The sequence below is a fragment of the Manduca sexta genome, chromosome 21 (assembly GCF_014839805.1).
Source record: "Manduca sexta isolate Smith_Timp_Sample1 chromosome 21, JHU_Msex_v1.0, whole genome shotgun sequence".
Lineage (NCBI taxonomy): Eukaryota > Metazoa > Arthropoda > Insecta > Lepidoptera > Sphingidae > Manduca > Manduca sexta.
Window position 1 is genome coordinate 4,297,937 of NC_051135.1, and position 16,935 is coordinate 4,314,871.

The 16,935-nt window shown below is 32.6% G+C and overlaps 2 long non-coding RNA genes across 5 annotated transcripts; both read left to right on the top strand.

The window, feature by feature from the left end:
• The first annotated feature begins 620 nt into the window (after window positions 1–620).
• On the top strand, window positions 621–5,811 carry LOC115445280. The gene is made up of 2 exons (XR_003938811.2): window positions 621–904; window positions 3,718–5,811. It is a non-coding gene; the product is annotated as an uncharacterized LOC115445280 (long non-coding RNA).
• A 7,157-nt stretch (window positions 5,812–12,968) lies between these two features.
• On the top strand, window positions 12,969–15,709 carry LOC115445270. Of its 4 annotated transcripts, none has more exons than XR_005112698.1 (3): window positions 12,969–13,328; window positions 14,313–15,052; window positions 15,515–15,709. It is a non-coding gene; the product is annotated as an uncharacterized LOC115445270 (long non-coding RNA). The 4 variants fall into 4 exon arrangements; XR_005112699.1 differs by having other exon boundaries at window positions 12,969–13,234; XR_003938809.2 differs by having other exon boundaries at window positions 12,970–13,536.
• Window positions 15,710–16,935: the final 1,226 nt, after the last annotated feature.

Consider the following 16,935-nt stretch of genomic DNA (forward strand, 5'->3'; position numbering starts at 1 on the left):
CTTAAGATACAATTTTTAACCTTTTGATTTTATGAAAAGGCTTATACTATGTTGCTAAAACAATACCTCATGTTCTTATAGCAAAAGCAAGAGTTTAAATGCACAAAATTTTAGCAATGAAACAAAATACAATCCACAAAGGAAAAATGAATAACAATGTCAATATTAACCTTGCCGTTAACCGTGAGCCGCTACTGTCTTCCGCTATTGAATAGTTTTGATCTACTTGAACAATTCGTGGACGGTAGCTCCGAATTCAGACACTAATGAAAAATAGCACACAGTAAAATTTTAATTTTGTAGTTAAGTACTTCAAAGATTTTGCTTTGAATAACGCTTTCTTGATAAACTTTAATGTACCATATTAAGGTATTTTTGAAACCATGTAAAATCGGTGATAACTGGCGGTAAAATCAATATAATTTCTACAGATTTTTCAATCTTTCCACTATATATTAAAAAAAAACAACAACAATTAAACACATACTCGTATTCAAAATTTAAAATTAAGCTCAGAGCGCAGTCTCTACTAATCTATTTTGTTTTTGCCATTGAAAATGGTTCGCTAGTGTAAAATTGATGAAATAAAGGATGCCTTACTCTTTTCATTTTCCACAGTGACGTGCCTTTATTGTAATCATATTTTTTCTTGCTCCAACATATTTTTAACGCTTCATGTTGAAGTAGGACAGCGTCTTCCGCCGTGTAAGCAGTGCGCTGGCGTTCGCGTCATCGCAGTTTTCCACAGCGGGGCAGCGTGACAAACCACAACAAACTAACCAATTGATTCATTCAGTTTCGTCACTTTTCTTACGATGTTTTGTTGAAACTACATGCTAGTGTAATTGTATATAACTCATATTTTGGATGCTATAAATCATATAAGATTCTTGGCAAATTTCAAGTAAGTATATAATTGTTTTGAAACTTTTAACTCACTAATTAAACAGGTGTCAGTAACTAACATTGGCTTACATTAACTAATGCATTGTCGGTCGTCCATTAATTTAAATAATAATGAATAAGTCATGTGACGCATGGGTTTGTGTGACTCTACAATAGCTTGTATTATCATGAAGGCGAAAATATTTTAGGATGTGAATAATCTGGTTGTTTTTTTGCGGCACATGCATAGGTTTAGGCTAGTTATATTTGAATTAGCAGACTGAAGTAAATAATCATTTATAAATTGTAAGTAGTGAACATTGGATGATTGTTGTTAAGATCTGTATTGTGCATACTTTTTATTTTTGGTTAAAAATAGTTAATACAGCACTTATTGAATATGGTTTCACTGATATTGATGTCATAATTCAGAAAACAATTACAATGTCCTATGTTAGTTACACTAATGGTAATAATAATTAAAATTTATAGATGTGGGCAGGCAACTTTATTTTTAATGTGATATGTATCACTTTGCGTGTAAATTATAACTGTTTATTGCCCACAGGCCCCGAGTAGTTCATAACATTAGTGAGACGGGTATTCCTCAGTAACAAATTAAATTTTAAAACGAACCTACGGTTTTACACGTAATATATCGTGATCACAAATATCTACTGAATAATTCAATATGAATTCTACAGTTAAAGTACGTAAATATCGTGAGTAAGCCGCTTTAAGGAAAATAACAGAAGGTTCATAATCATTTGATAGAGGTACTACTTGCACGTCGTTGTAAAGTTAACAAGTTCTTTGTAATCATTAATAATTGTGAGTGTAAATCTATTGTGAAACGTAAGTAAAGTGTGAATAATCCTTTATAAAGCCTTAGAAAGCAAGGTTAAACGTATAAACATTTAAATGAATGCAAGGAACTTACTTTCTTGCTTTCTAAGTACATTAGATTTTAAAAAATCTAGTATATTATAACATAATAGGAATAAATGTCAAGGAAAAATTTAAGTAAACTAAAAGTTGTGCTCGATTAATTGGTATTTAAATATTAAATATCAATTAGAGTTATTTTTTTTTTATTTATTAAAAATTACCTCAAAAATACGGCTTTAGAAATCTAATGCAAAATGACCACATGCATTTTTTTATTTATATTTACTAATTTATTAAACTATAATATGGGAATCTAATCTTAATATCGTTGTTTGTGTGATACCAATTTTTAACAGATAATAAGTTTTGAATACGGGTTTGTTTAAACTCTGATATAGATAGACATACTTATCTACTCAAATGTTAATTTTATCCTGCCATTTAAAACAGTACCTATTGTTTACAATGATCTCAATGTACAAAAATGTGTACAATATGTACAATTACTAGATGTGAACGTTAAATTTGGTGTGCGCTTTTTGATAATGTGTGCAGTTGACGCCGTTTGCTGTGTGTGATTTAACTTTATTTAATATTTATTTTCTTCAGTCCCGGTTTACTAATGGAACTTCACTTTATTTTAATACTATTAAATCCCAATCTTATCAAGAGAAACAAATTTTAATATCGAATTATTCTAATGACTTTTAATGGCGTTGCGTAAAATTAAAATATGAAATAAAATAATATAGATACAGTACCAAAGGCATTAATACATGCACAGTATCACTTTATCAATAGATAAAGTTTGTCAGCAGTGATAACAGGCAAGTGATAACATTCCACCATTTTGAATACGAGTCAACACGATTCAAGCACTTATTCATCATAATATTTAGAGCCGAATTTTGGACAGTAGTGTCTTATTTATTTTAAGATAGGCTACAGGTATAACTTACATACGTTTTATCGATTTTAGTTGATATACAGAGAAAAGCGAGAATGGGGCTGTGTTTGTCATTCGACTGCGGCGACTGCGACACTTGTGTGAACCCGTGCTGTTTAGCACTGAGCGCTTGCTGTCTCATACCTTGCTTGTGCCCCAACGCGTGTGGTCAGCAGCAGCAACAGCCGCCACAGACCATTCACGTGCACCATCCACCAGTAGTTATAGAACAGCCGCCGCCGCCGCCACAAGGTTATCCATACCCACCGCCGCCCGACGGAGGCCATCCCGGAGGTTATCCCGGTTACCCCGGATACCCACATCAACAACCCGGCTACCCAGGGTACCCATCAAATCAACATATGATGCGATGAGATTTTAATTGTTTAGTATAAAGGTGAGTAGATACTTAATGGACGACCGATTTTTGTTTTGTAACTTGTTTATAGTAAGTATATACTTACTACTGTATATCCTAATTATTTTTATTTTAATTATTCCGTATATTTTATTAAGCCAACACGCGTTACAGTAGTTTTTAAAATATGACTCTAGGAGTGATAATTTCATGTTTTATTTATAAAATTGTTTAAAAACGTGGAATGATTCGTATAGACTAGAGCCGAGTCCTTCAATTTTTGACAGTTTCATTTATGGTGTTATTGTAATGTTTCACTTTATAATTTGTGGTTCAACGAATAATAGGTACTTACTTGTATAATATATTATGATATTTTTGAAGTATGATAACATTAATATTATTTCTAATGATATTATTCTGTTTCGGGTTCTATTGCTATTTTTATATATTTTACTAACCTATATTAAGTATCTTGCTGTATATAATAACTTTTATACTACTCCGAAGATTTTCTATCATTATAAATTTGGGACGAAGCCACCGTTCAAACTCACTATTATCGTTCCTAAGTGACACGCATTCAGAATCACATTGAAGAACGAGTCGTTAAACCTGCTTGAAAAAATATTGTTTCTAGTGTTTCAGGATGGGTTGCAACATCTCATGCCGCCCTTGCTGTTGCTGCTGCATCCCGTGCCTGTGCTGTGATTGCTGCGCTGACCCTCCAACTCAGACGACGGTGGTTCACCATCATCACCCTCCACAACCTGCACCCGCCCCTGTCATCATTAACCAACCTCCACCACCATATAAATAGTACATTTAAATATATCATTTTCGTGTCGCTTATGTAACAACGATGTAGCATCAATTAAGGAAATGTGAAAAAGAGATAATTATTTACTGTTTTATAATGCATAATATAAATATAATATCGTAGCTGTAGTAAAGATATATATGTATATATAATATATTTACTGCTTTTCCGATAAACCTTATTAGTCAGTCTTTTGATAATTTCAAGGCTTTTCAGCTTTTCCCAAAAAACCTAATTTAAGTAGAAAAGTGGCAAAACATTAGGTTAAGCAGTAAGTAATTAAAATTATTACTGGCAAGGTGTCTACTGTATGATTTTATTGTTTAATTTATTAGTATAATTTACGCCATTTGTTTTATTAGTTATCTACATAATAGATACCATTCTATTTACTTGCTAGTATTATGTATATAAATATTTATTTTATGTTTAATATAATTTAATATTTGTCTTTCAACATGATAAAGGTAAAATAAAACAATAAACAAGTTGTAAAATGTTATGTAAGTTATTCTACCAGAATAATTTATAAATAATATATTTTTTAATAAACTGATATGTAATAAATTGTTTATTGATTCCTCTTAGTATAAATAGTTTTCAGGTAGATATTTTAAAAAAATAATAATCAATCGGTTTATTTTATGTCGGCTTTATTGATATCATGTCACTGATAGTGTGAGTATAAAAATGTGTCATTAATGAATCATCATACAATGTTCAATTATATAAGCCTACGCTGTTATCTGCCTTATAATAAAAACTTTAAAGTCTCCATAAAAAACAGGAGCTGGGTAATATAATATTATGTATTATTCTTTTTTAATTACATTGTAAATAAGTATGTTGTTTAATACATCATTTTGTCATTATTAATCTGTTTATAGCCGTCTATCCCGTAAACATATTTATTATAAAAATAACATTATAAATATCGTACGATTAAAATAAAACGCGATTTGTTAATGGCAATTATGGTAGATATATTTTATCAATTCGAAACGCCATTGAACTCGGCAATGCTCATTGTTGGGTAATAATTGCTTAAGGCGTCCATGACTTCATTTTTTGATCAGCGCCAAAACGGCCATCCACCAGACCGAGTTATGCTGTAGAGGCCAGGACAGCTAAACAAATTGAACAAATAGCGACTTTAAAAGACAAGATACAGTACATAGACATTTAAATTACCACGGCTGTTTTAAAAATCCTCTCACACATTTTTTTTACAGAAAATATAACCAATTAAAAATAATGGCAAATGAATAGATTATATATTTTAGCTAAATAATGTTGTTCCGCCATTTTGTTCGGTTGAAGGTTACAGCACGTGACACGTCCGTAAAAATTTAAGATAGGTGTTTTGTGGTTGTATTGAATTTTAGCGGTATTTGATCTTTAAGTGGGAAATGTTCAAATTAGCCGTAAGTATTTCACCAGCATGTTTAAGTGTTTTATTTAAAAATGTAAATATTTATTTAACCATAAGGTTATCCACTCGCCCATCTATACCTTAAGTCCTAAGGTAATATATAATATTATAATTATTATTATTGTATCTGTGTGTAAACTTGAATATTAATAATGTGGCACGAAAATTTACATGAACCCTCATGCGATATATAATATGAAGTTTTATACTATAGCCCCTATTTATCAATTTTTTGTGATAATGATCAAGGAATTATAATATTTTATGTGACTATAAAAGAAAAAATATTGGAAAAGAAAATTAAAATCCGATTTTTTTATTTCGATGTCTAACGATGTTTGTTTCTGACATTCGAGTAAACATAAGAAATTATTACATATCTGCAAAGCCTGGCCTAGAAAAGCTAGGAAGTTACTCTACATTTTGTCCCATCAGTTCAATTTGTACGTAGGTTGCCGTGTAAATTACATTATGATACCAAGGCAGTTTTTTTTAGCTTTTACATTTGATACATGTTATACTTAGTATGTAGGTATATTAATATTGTGGTGAAGAAAATTAACATGAATTTATATGTCATTAAAATACAATTTAGGTAATAGGTAAGGTATAAAAGATTATCGCGAGCATGACTAATATTTATGCGTCATCGTACCTACATATTTTCTCTTTCTTGTATTGTTTTAAAATATAATTAATGCCCATGCGAAGAATCGGTTATGCTCTTCACATTAACTTGGGAAAAAAGTTTCTTCGTATTTTATAATAATATGTAGACACAAAACTTATTTTTTCAAAGTTTATTTACATTTAATTACAATATGTATTTGTTCCATGAGCCATGATTTAGAAATTTGCAGACTTCTGATTAAAAAATCACGCCACGTAGTTTTGGTAGTCGTCTCTTGATGTTAACCTGATATTGTCTAAAGAATTCTAAAGAGACCAGAACCGATGAAAATCTGAAAGGGCAAAGTCAGGGCTATATGGTTGGTGCATTAACACCCCTAGCCAAAATCTCAAAATTTTTGCTAAGTGTCGTACTATGTGTGTGGTTTAGCGTTATCGTAATAAAAGATCAGACTCTTTCTATTGAACAATTCCGGCCGCTTTATCTAAAATTTCGTGCTTTAATCTCATTAATTGTTGGCAGTTGAGATCCGAATCGATGGTTCTGCCCGGCGGTAAAATTTCATAACGAACAAAGCCCTTCCAATCCTACCATACACACAACATCACCTTATTGTGAGTTAACACATGTTTTGCTACAGTCTGTAAAGCCTGGCCGACCTTTACCTCGACCTTTTCGTACGTTCTTGTCGTACGTGATCCTCTTTTCCATAAATGGCGTCCATTTTATCCGTGACAGGGAGACCAGAGCGAGATGTATCTTTAGCATTAAAATTCCCAGATTGATAACACTTAAACCAACTTTGTGCCCTTCTTACTGTCACTGCATGAGGTCCAAAAATGTCCTAATGTTTTTTTGCGGTTTGTGCTGTATATTTTTCTTTTTAATAATAACATTTTTAAACGTACCTGTATTTCTTCATTAGATTAACTCATTTTGACAGAAAGGAAAATAAATGAAAAATGCTGAAAACATTTTACTAATTTGTTCTTTTTTTAAATGTACATTTAATTTAAATGTAATATTTAAATAGTCCAGCTAAAGAGTTTTTATAATAACTTTATACATACTAGATGCGAATAGACTTTTTCCCCGAACTATTATATCAATCTTAAGTACATATTTAAGGTATTACTTATAATCAATTTCTATGTACCCTATCAGACGATTTGTCATATATTATTGTAACTAGAGTTGTCACCTATTTTTGGCGAATAAAGCATATTTGCAAATTAAAGGGAAAAAATAAAGTAAAAATGAATTTACTTTATTACTTTCCTTAAAAAGACATTTTTCATTACTTTGACAAATCAAATTATCAGATTCAAAAACGATTATTTCTTACTTCTCGCTATTTGGTAATTTTTCATCACAAAATTTAAACTCTCTCTGTAAATACCGACGCACAGTGGACGGAAAAACGGGGCTCCCTTTCATAGGAATTTTGAAAAAAAAAATTGCAATTTTCCTTAAATCTAAGTATGTGGTATTGTTACTATCATCTTAACATTTAATATTATTATAATTTTATCGGTTTTTTTGGTCTCAATAAATAAAAAAATGCCCTTTGCAGGTTTTAAATGTATGAAAACGGGTTTTGTTTTCGTCATAACTTTTTTATATTAAGATGTAAAGCTGAAACTTTCAGGTATTGTAACTTAGATCCTACCTAAGCTATATATGACGTATGACCTTGACCCCAACCGTGCCCGTTTAGAAGATATGAGGTCAATAAAAATGCATGTTTAGCCCATATTCTGATCAAGGCTAATGTGCCTTAAATAAATTAGTTTCTTGAATTTGTCTATGCAGTAATATTATATGATAACAAAAGACCCCACACCACTTATGGTCTTGACCTTAAAGAACCAGGTTCCAAAGATATGAATTAATTAAAAGTGCACATTTTGACCACATTGTTACACGGACATACCTAAATACATTAAACAAATTATTGTCTTAAATTGATTGTTCTGGTATTGTAATACATTAACTGAAGACCCCATGTGACTTTTGACCTTGACCTTGAAGAGACCCCGTATAAAGGATGAATAAATCAAAAAATCTTTAGTCTATATCACCACCCGAGATTATGAACTTCAAACAATACTGTGTCTCGTACTAGATTTGAGACACAGTATTATACTTAATTAGTAAATACTTGATATGACCTTTGACCTTAATTCCTAATGACTCAACCCAAGAAGTATGAAAATTAGAGAACTGAGTCACTGGCTGATAAATACATCGCCTTTTTAAACTACTTAGGCTAAAATCATTAAATAGGGGACCGGCCTATGCTTGATTTTGTACATTATTCTATGTGTAATGGCTTTAAATACGAAAAAGAAGCACTTCTGCGAAAACAGCATAAAAATTGGTTAAAAAATGAGCGAGTAATTCATATTTAAAATATTGTAATATGCATAAGTGGGCGCGATGTGGGGATATCGCTTCATCTCTTTCTTTCGCACGCGTCGTAATTCCCGATGACGTCACATGTGGATATTTTGTCTCTTTTCTGTTTCTTGTTAATTACCCTTTCCACCGAAATTCAAATGCTTATAACTTGTTGATTTTTCACTGGATTTTAATAATTTCTTTGGTGTTATGATTTATATTATGTAAATATTTGATAATTGTTAAGAACAAAAATGAGTCCGGTACCCTATTTGGGACAAAGTTTCTTTAGACAAGAAAAGAACTTTGCAAATTCATCTCAAGAATGAAGAAACAGATAATATTTGTTGAAAAAAAATACACTATCGAAGAAAAGTAAAATTTTGTATTTTGTTTATAACTATAAATAAATGATGGATCTAACTATTTGAAAAAAAAAATGATAATAGATGATGTCTGTTAACATAATTTCCTAATTTGCACTAAAGGGTGACACTAATAATAATTTGGCTTCTTCTAAAAGTGGTTGATTACGAATTTGACTTATTCTTGGTCTAAAACTAGAGAGATATGGGTCAGATGAAATCAATAAATTATGGATAATGTCCTCATTCGTTGCAATTCTACTGTTTTTCCGTGAGTGAAAAGTTCTGAAATATTTAAAATCTTTGTTTCGCGCTTCGGATACCTCCTCGGAGAGTTTGCCTATTGGAATGAAGTTATTATGCTCAATTATGTCTGCACCATGTATAAGTAATTTATGCACACTAGATGGCATATGATATCATGCATACAGCTCGACATATTTATGAGCGGTTGTAGTAGAATATTGTCGAAATTTTTCAACATCAACAAATTCTCCACATGAAATTACTTGAAGGATGACTTGAAAGCGTTTAATTAATTCTGCATCTACTCCTGTGATCCGTGCTGTGGTTTCAGGATCAGCAAAAAATCTTCTAGCTGTATTTCCATCATTGGTGGTTCCTGTACCTTGCTTTACAACATTTATGAGAAGTCCAAGTTCATCTCGAAATTGATCTTGGATTGCTTTTTTTTTATTCGCCAATTGTTGTTTGAGATCATCTCCTTTACCTTGCCATTTCTTCAAATCAAGGCGGTAAGCTATGTGCAATATGCATTCCATGCATCTTATACGTGTATGTAGAGAAGACAAGTCAAACTTAAGCATATCCACAGAAAAACTTCTTTGCGAAAACATGTCGATATTATTCATATCCTTAGGTTTTGCTTTGCAAATATCACATGTCGCTGTAGATGTATGTATCTGAGAGATGTGAGATTATCTTGCCGTTAATCATGGTCATATGTAATTTGTGGTTGACGCTTACATGTTCAACTCTAATTGGCTGTAGAGCAGCAATTTCCCTTTCTACTGAAGCCATTTCCTCCTTAATATCTAAATCATTTTCTTTAGCAAATTTAAAATAAATTGGCCGACAGTAAAATGTTGAATCTGCTTTCGGATTATCCCATACTACTTCATCAGTGTAATCTCTTGCCAGTTTCAACGGAACAACTGAACACATAAAAATGCTGGAATCATCACCGTCCATTTTTTGTTTAAAATTGCTGTGTCCAAATGCACCATCGAATCCCCATTTACTGGTAAGAATTAAATTGGAGCCCGTAGAGTCAGTTTCCAATGTTTTGAATATTCTTTTAACAGTGATATCCATAAGAGATTGAAGTTGAAGTTTTACTTCTGATTCAGTAATCACCATATCTTGTTTTTCTATATAGCACTATTGCACTATTGCTTCTCATTCTGTATTAATTCATATGAAGGGAAAACATGACATCCCATATTTTTCATTTCTTTTCTTAATGTTTTATATTGCCATTTAGATAATTTTAAAGACGTTGCGATACCCAATTATTTGTCAGCAGAGCAAGCTCACTGATTTGCATTCAGACTGGCTCGTAGCATTGGAGCATCTTGCGGATGTTTAATTAATGGTGCTTTAATAATTCAGCAAAGTCGGTCAGTTTTTCATTTTCGCCTGCTTTTTTGGCCAACGCATAAGCTAAAGTGTCGAAGTCATTATCTGATAGCAGAGCTTCCGTTATTAACGGGGTACTTCAAGGTCAAGGTCAAAAATCATATTGAGTCTTTAGATAATGTATAATAATACCAGGATAAGTAATTTTAGACAGTGAGTTGTTTAATGAATTTACGGTCCTGTGACAACATGGTCAAAATGTGCACTTTTAATTAATTCATATCTTTGGAACCTGGTTCTTTAAGGTCAAGACCATAAGTGGTGTGGGGTCTTTTGTTATCATATAATATTACTGCATAGACAAATTCAAGAAACTAATTTATTTAAGGCACATTAGCCTTGATCAGAATATGGGCTAAACATGCATTTTTATTGACCTCATATCTTCTAAACGGGCACGGTTGGGGTCAAGGTCATACGTCATATAGCTTAGGTAGGATCTAAGTTACAATACCTGAAAGTTTCAGCTTTACATCTTAATATAAAAAGTTATGACGAAAACAAAACCCGTTTTCATACATTTAAAACCTGCAAAGTGCATTTTTTTATTTATTGGGACCAAAAAAACCGATAAAATTATAATAATATTAAATGTTAAGATGATAGTAACAATACCACATACTTAGATTTAAGGAAAATTGCAATTTTTTTTTTCAAAATTCCTATGAAAGGGAGCCCCGTTTTTCCGTCCACTGTGCGACGTGGTGGAAATCGACAATAAAAATGAAAATAATGTATACAATTAAAAATGATCAGGCTGCAGTCACCATTACATGCTGGCATTTTATGCAAAAAATCTTACGAACCATGCCAGAGAAACCAAATCATACTAAATAAAGAATAATATAATATTTTCGCGTACTTTATTGTTCACACAAAGTATAGGGATGAGTTAAAAGAAATAACTTTCAATCCTATATACGGGTGGCAACCCTAATTGTAAGGTTCGCTGTATGACTTAAATTTTAAAACTAGTAGAAACGCATGGTAAATATTTTATTATACATACACACTCACGCCCTTTATCCCCGAAGGGGTAGGCAGAGACGCAATTGATGCATCCACTTTTTGCCGTATGTGTTGGTGATGATGTGATAGGGAGCGAGTCTATCGCCATATCGGGTACAAATTCCAGACTCCGGACTGATATTGATTACAAAAACCCAATATTACTGCCCAACACGGGAATTGCACCTGAAACCTCAGCACTACAGTACCGTAATACAACTATATCACCGAAACAGTCTATCTAGAACAATATTATAGTAAACTTTACAATATAACTTCCTAATAATAATAAGACTTAAACACTAATGGTCGTCCTCATAATATTTCTTCTATTTGTATTTTTTTTTTGGAAATTAGTTGTTCCCACAAGATCGTTTGCGTAGGCTTTGTCTATCTCAGCTTGTTATAACCAGGCTTACAAAGTTAAACTCCTCCCCACAGAACACGTATGTGACACGTCTCTCCGTGTGTCCATCTGTCCCTAGCTTACTTTTTATTATTTATTTAAACTCTTTATTGTACATAAAGTCTTATAGAAAATATATCAAGTCTTATAGAAAAGTATACACATAATAGAAAATGTAAACAAATAGGAAGTACAAATGGTGGTCTTATCGCAATCGGCGATTTCTTCCAGACAACCTTTGGATGGATTTAGATAACAAGGAACGAAACGGGCGGTCATTATCGGGTAATAAAAGGGATTGAAAATTCCATGTACTAAAGTATTTAAAAAATTAATATTTTATACTATAGCATAAAATAACTAACAATATATAACATTGAGCAAACAGATAACTTTTTTTTGGCAATATTTAATATACACATAGATACAAAAAGAAATTACATATATATGGATATTAGTTAGTAGATACCTTATATTGCTTGAAATGAAATTGAATAAATTATTTGAACCTGTAAAAGATTAACATACAATTTGGAAATAGGCAGCGCCTCAACTCACTGATTATAGAAAGAGTGTATAATGTATGTTAAAATTAATTGTGTAGGTACATCTTTTTTAAGTACAATAGGGATTTATCGTCAATTTTCTATTGGTACTGCAGCACTGTCTGTAATTATTTTGGAAAAAATAACGGCGCATCAGTTATTGTACGCTTTAAGGTAAAGGAAAACTTCACGAGAAAACCTACACACTTTAGAAATAAGAATTCTACATAAGAATTATGGAGATATGCTGCCATCCCGCAGTAGATATCGTGCTCTACTAAGACCTATACTCCCTCAGTAGTAGATGCTAATAAATAACAGATTATAGCTAATGTCTGTACAGAACAGGCAGCATTTGCCTTTACTTTGGGAAAAATATATGAAATTAGCAAGGAAAACTGACGAAATACAAACTCACTCCCCCTTGTAAAAGTGATAATGCCGGTTATGTTAATCACGACCGGTTTTGAAGGCAACAACCACGTGAAAACAAAAAAAAAGAATATTTATTTAATACATGAAGAGTTTCACGATATGACTAAGACTATGTTGAATTGTTATGCCTTTAATCCCTTCTAATATGCCATATTTATATCTAATTATTCTATTCAGTATAAATGATGTGCGATGTGTACAATTGCACATACTTAATGTTACTTGTCGTTCGCCTGTAACTGGATAGTATGATTTAAGTGATAAACACAATAGAATAAAAAAAAACATTTACTAACCTAAAAATATAAATTTTCGGAGCTGCTCTGGAGAGTAATGAATACAGATGAGTCTCCATTTAGTTGGTACGGATTAAATCTAAAGCCATAAAAATTACTGGCTTTATGCTGCCCGGCATTTAAAAAATCAAAGGGTGACAGGAGCTGTAGCACTTAGCAGGTCTGTGGGACAATGTTAAATAAATAAAAAAAGGGATAGTTCATATGTCACCAAGGACATTGTCGTTACATAACACACTTTAAAAATAAAGCAGGTAATTTGGTACAGCTTTCCACGATTAGTTCGCTCTGAAGTTGCAACGATCGTGTGTTTGCTCATGTAGTGAAATACTTACAAGTTATAAGGACGTTGAGTACACATGCATTGAGATCGCTGGCGCCATCTTCAGATTAAAAATATTTGGTTGTAAAAGGAAAAATAATTGTTACAAATATACTATTATAATATGTCTTTTAAAGCATGTAAGTATATAATGATTTTCCATACTTAAATTACCGTGATATTATGTACTTGGAAATTAAATTTGTACCTACATATTATAATCATAATGTATAGGTACGCCACGTAAACATTGCTTCTCAGGTTGTAACGTCGTTATAATAAGACATTGGACCAAACAGATTTTCTTTAATCCCTTAATGGCATGATCAATTATATTCCTTATAAATTTTGTAATTAGATCCACAAAATTTTTATCTGTATCGTTTGGGTTTTTATCCTTAATTTCTAGGTACATCAATACTCAGAAGTATGATTAGTAGAATTGCGAGTGATATATTTTATTATTATCTTACCAGGAAAATACTAAGGCTTCTCTTACACCCGTATACAACAATAAATATAATTGAGACTAAAATAAATTATATTTAGGCAGAATATTATTTTCGAACCTGTGGAAGTGTTACACCAAAAATATTAGTTTTCTAATTTGTAATAATTGATCCTTTTATTATTATATATAGCACAGAAAAGTGATTTCAGTATCTACTATCTAATGCAGTGTAAGTAGTCAAATTAAAATACATCAAATGATTGCCTCGGAAGACGACGATTTAATTATAAATATTATGTGCAGAGCAAGTGGCACAATAAATAAGTAGTCTTGGTATAACAAATCTACTCTCATGTATTTATTGCAAAAGTACGCAGTATACTACAACGTACTTTTAGAATCAGTAGAGTATGTAGTATACTACGTACTTTTATAATTATTGTTTTACATGATGCAATTTTCCAGGGTCGACGCCAGGCAGGCATGTGATGTTTGACATAGGAAAGTTCAAGGAGAACCTAGTTTAGAACGAAGAATTCTCGCAACGTTCTCTAATCAGTAATTAGTAGAGACCTCTCTCTACCGATCGTGGTAGCTACTATTGTCGGTAGATGGAGGTCGTAGCTCTCAGTGTATACTTCTGCGAACATATGATGTCGCAGAAAGAAAGCGCCGAACGAGATCAGGAGCAAACCGATTATTCTACAGCCAAATGAGAAACAGAAAGCGGCTGATGATTAACCTGCGCCTCCCGCCGTGTGGGGTGTGAAAAATTTAAACTTCAGTTTTTTGCATTCAATCCATCTCTTCTCTTGAATGCACTCCCACTCGATATTAGGACGACCACGAATCGTTTTGCATTCACAGCAAAGGTTCGACTGCTCTTGCATACAAAGGTTGACTGATAGAGAATGCCTTCGGCATTAAGTCCGCCTTTATACATTTATGTATTATAGAAAATGAACATAAAATAAATAAATAAATAAAATTTGATACTTGTTTTCCAAAATTTGATACATCCTCGCATTGTGTACAAGCCCTTTGTTGATTCATAATGATAATATAGGTGCATGCTTATCATTGGTTAGCGATAGGAATGGATATATCGACAACAAAACTCAAATAATAAATCAGCTTATACCTAGTCATATGTTGATGTTGTAATGTGCTAGCCATATTTTTTCCAAAAACGCTGATAAACACATGTAAGTATTGTTTATGTAATAGTGTACCTACTAATAAGTATTTTCTTGTTTGTCTTTGATGATCAGATAGATATTAAATAATTTCTTCTTAATAACTTTATCACTTTTTAAAGGTGACCTTGTTGCAGTATAGTTAGCATTGGTTAGTGCACTTATCTATTACGTAGTTAAAGATAAAACGTGTTAAATTATTTTATTTCCTCTATAGTTGTGGCGGTACAGTAATTCGTCACCGTCATTCTCTGGATGGCATAGGTTTTCTTGGGGCACTGTTGAACTTTTGGAAAAAGATACGGGATTTTTTGGTCTTGGGCAATATCATCGAGCATATGAAAGGTGACGTCATAGTTGTTACTTCCTGCCTGGTGGTACCAGCACAGTTGTAGTTTATTTATGCAATAAACAAAAGTAAATTCAAAGCAGGTGTTCCATTACTATCACTTATTATTTTGTTTCTTTTAGAATAAACGATGGGCATCTGCTGTTCTTGCTGCTGTGGTGATTCGACACAACCTGTGCAAGTGGTGGAGCACGCGGAAACAAACTTCGGCCCCCCGCCTCAGCCGGTGATGATCGTAGAACACAGTCCTTCCAACTACGGAGAAGGTGTTGGTAGATGATAGTGCTTTCATATATTATACGACTTATTTATTGAAATCGAGTTTTATTTATTTTGTAATATTATGACCTTTGACGTTTATACAATTACAATCAGAATTTTGAAGGTCGAGAATTCGCACTACCTTAGATATCCAGGAGACATGCTCTTATCCTCGCAGTTTGATAGAAGGATGACTATTATACCTCAGACATGTCCGTATTTAGTATTAAATGAGTTATTTTAGAGAAGTAGTCGTACACTTTTATATAATGATATCAAGATGTTTATGGCATTGCTATAATAGACGTCAATTTACTTTATTCGTTAACCCTTAACCCACACTAATACAAAATCGACGTAAGTTTCTAAGCATTTCTTTGAAACGATGTGGATCAGTGTTTATGACTAGTTGCTTTCCTGACGGCTTCCCCTTTTTAAACACGTTTAATCCGCCAGTTATCAAACCCGTCAGCGAGTGTTTCAAATTGCCTTATTATACAACCCATATCCGATTATACCAGTTCTCTCTTTACATTGAAGGATCATGTATATTTAGCAGTCAAGAAGTGGGTAGTAACTGATTTCATAAGGAAAGAAAAGTTTATACCCAAGTGTTTAGTGAGCCTGACGTGGCGCCTCTTAGATGGTCAATGTTTTGAATTAATGATGATGATGTCTTCCTGGCTGATTTCGGCCACGACGACTGTAGAAACTGGAAAGGCATATTTAACTCGAACTAAGACTGGGTACTGTCTAGTCGTGCCTCTGCCCTTTGATGAGCTCTTACGTGCCTTATATAGCCAACTTTATTTATGAAAGTACGAGCGCCTTTTGGCTACATGTATAGTGACACGTAAACATTGCATTGGCTAGATTAAAGATCCGTTTGAAAGTTGTGTGATGCGTACCATGTAGATCTACCACTACAAATTTAAATAAAATGTGTTGGCGGTTTCACAAAATATGTAACTATTATGTTGATAAATCGAAAAACGGCGTTCTGATAAGGAGGAAGTAGAAACGAGATTACGCATAGAGATCAGTTACACCTCTTTATGATAAGAAAGAAATATATTTTCACTAATGGTTCGAAATACATAAGCATGGCTATCGCTTACATTGATTTTTCTACAATCACAGGATGCACAACGTTTTTATGGCTTTAGATCTACTTATTACTTATTCTAAAAACCTTAAGATTATTGGGTATAATGATAGTTCATATCCGACATGGTCACAGTTCTCCGAGATAGTCTTGTAAATCTCGCTTCCGTCATGGACA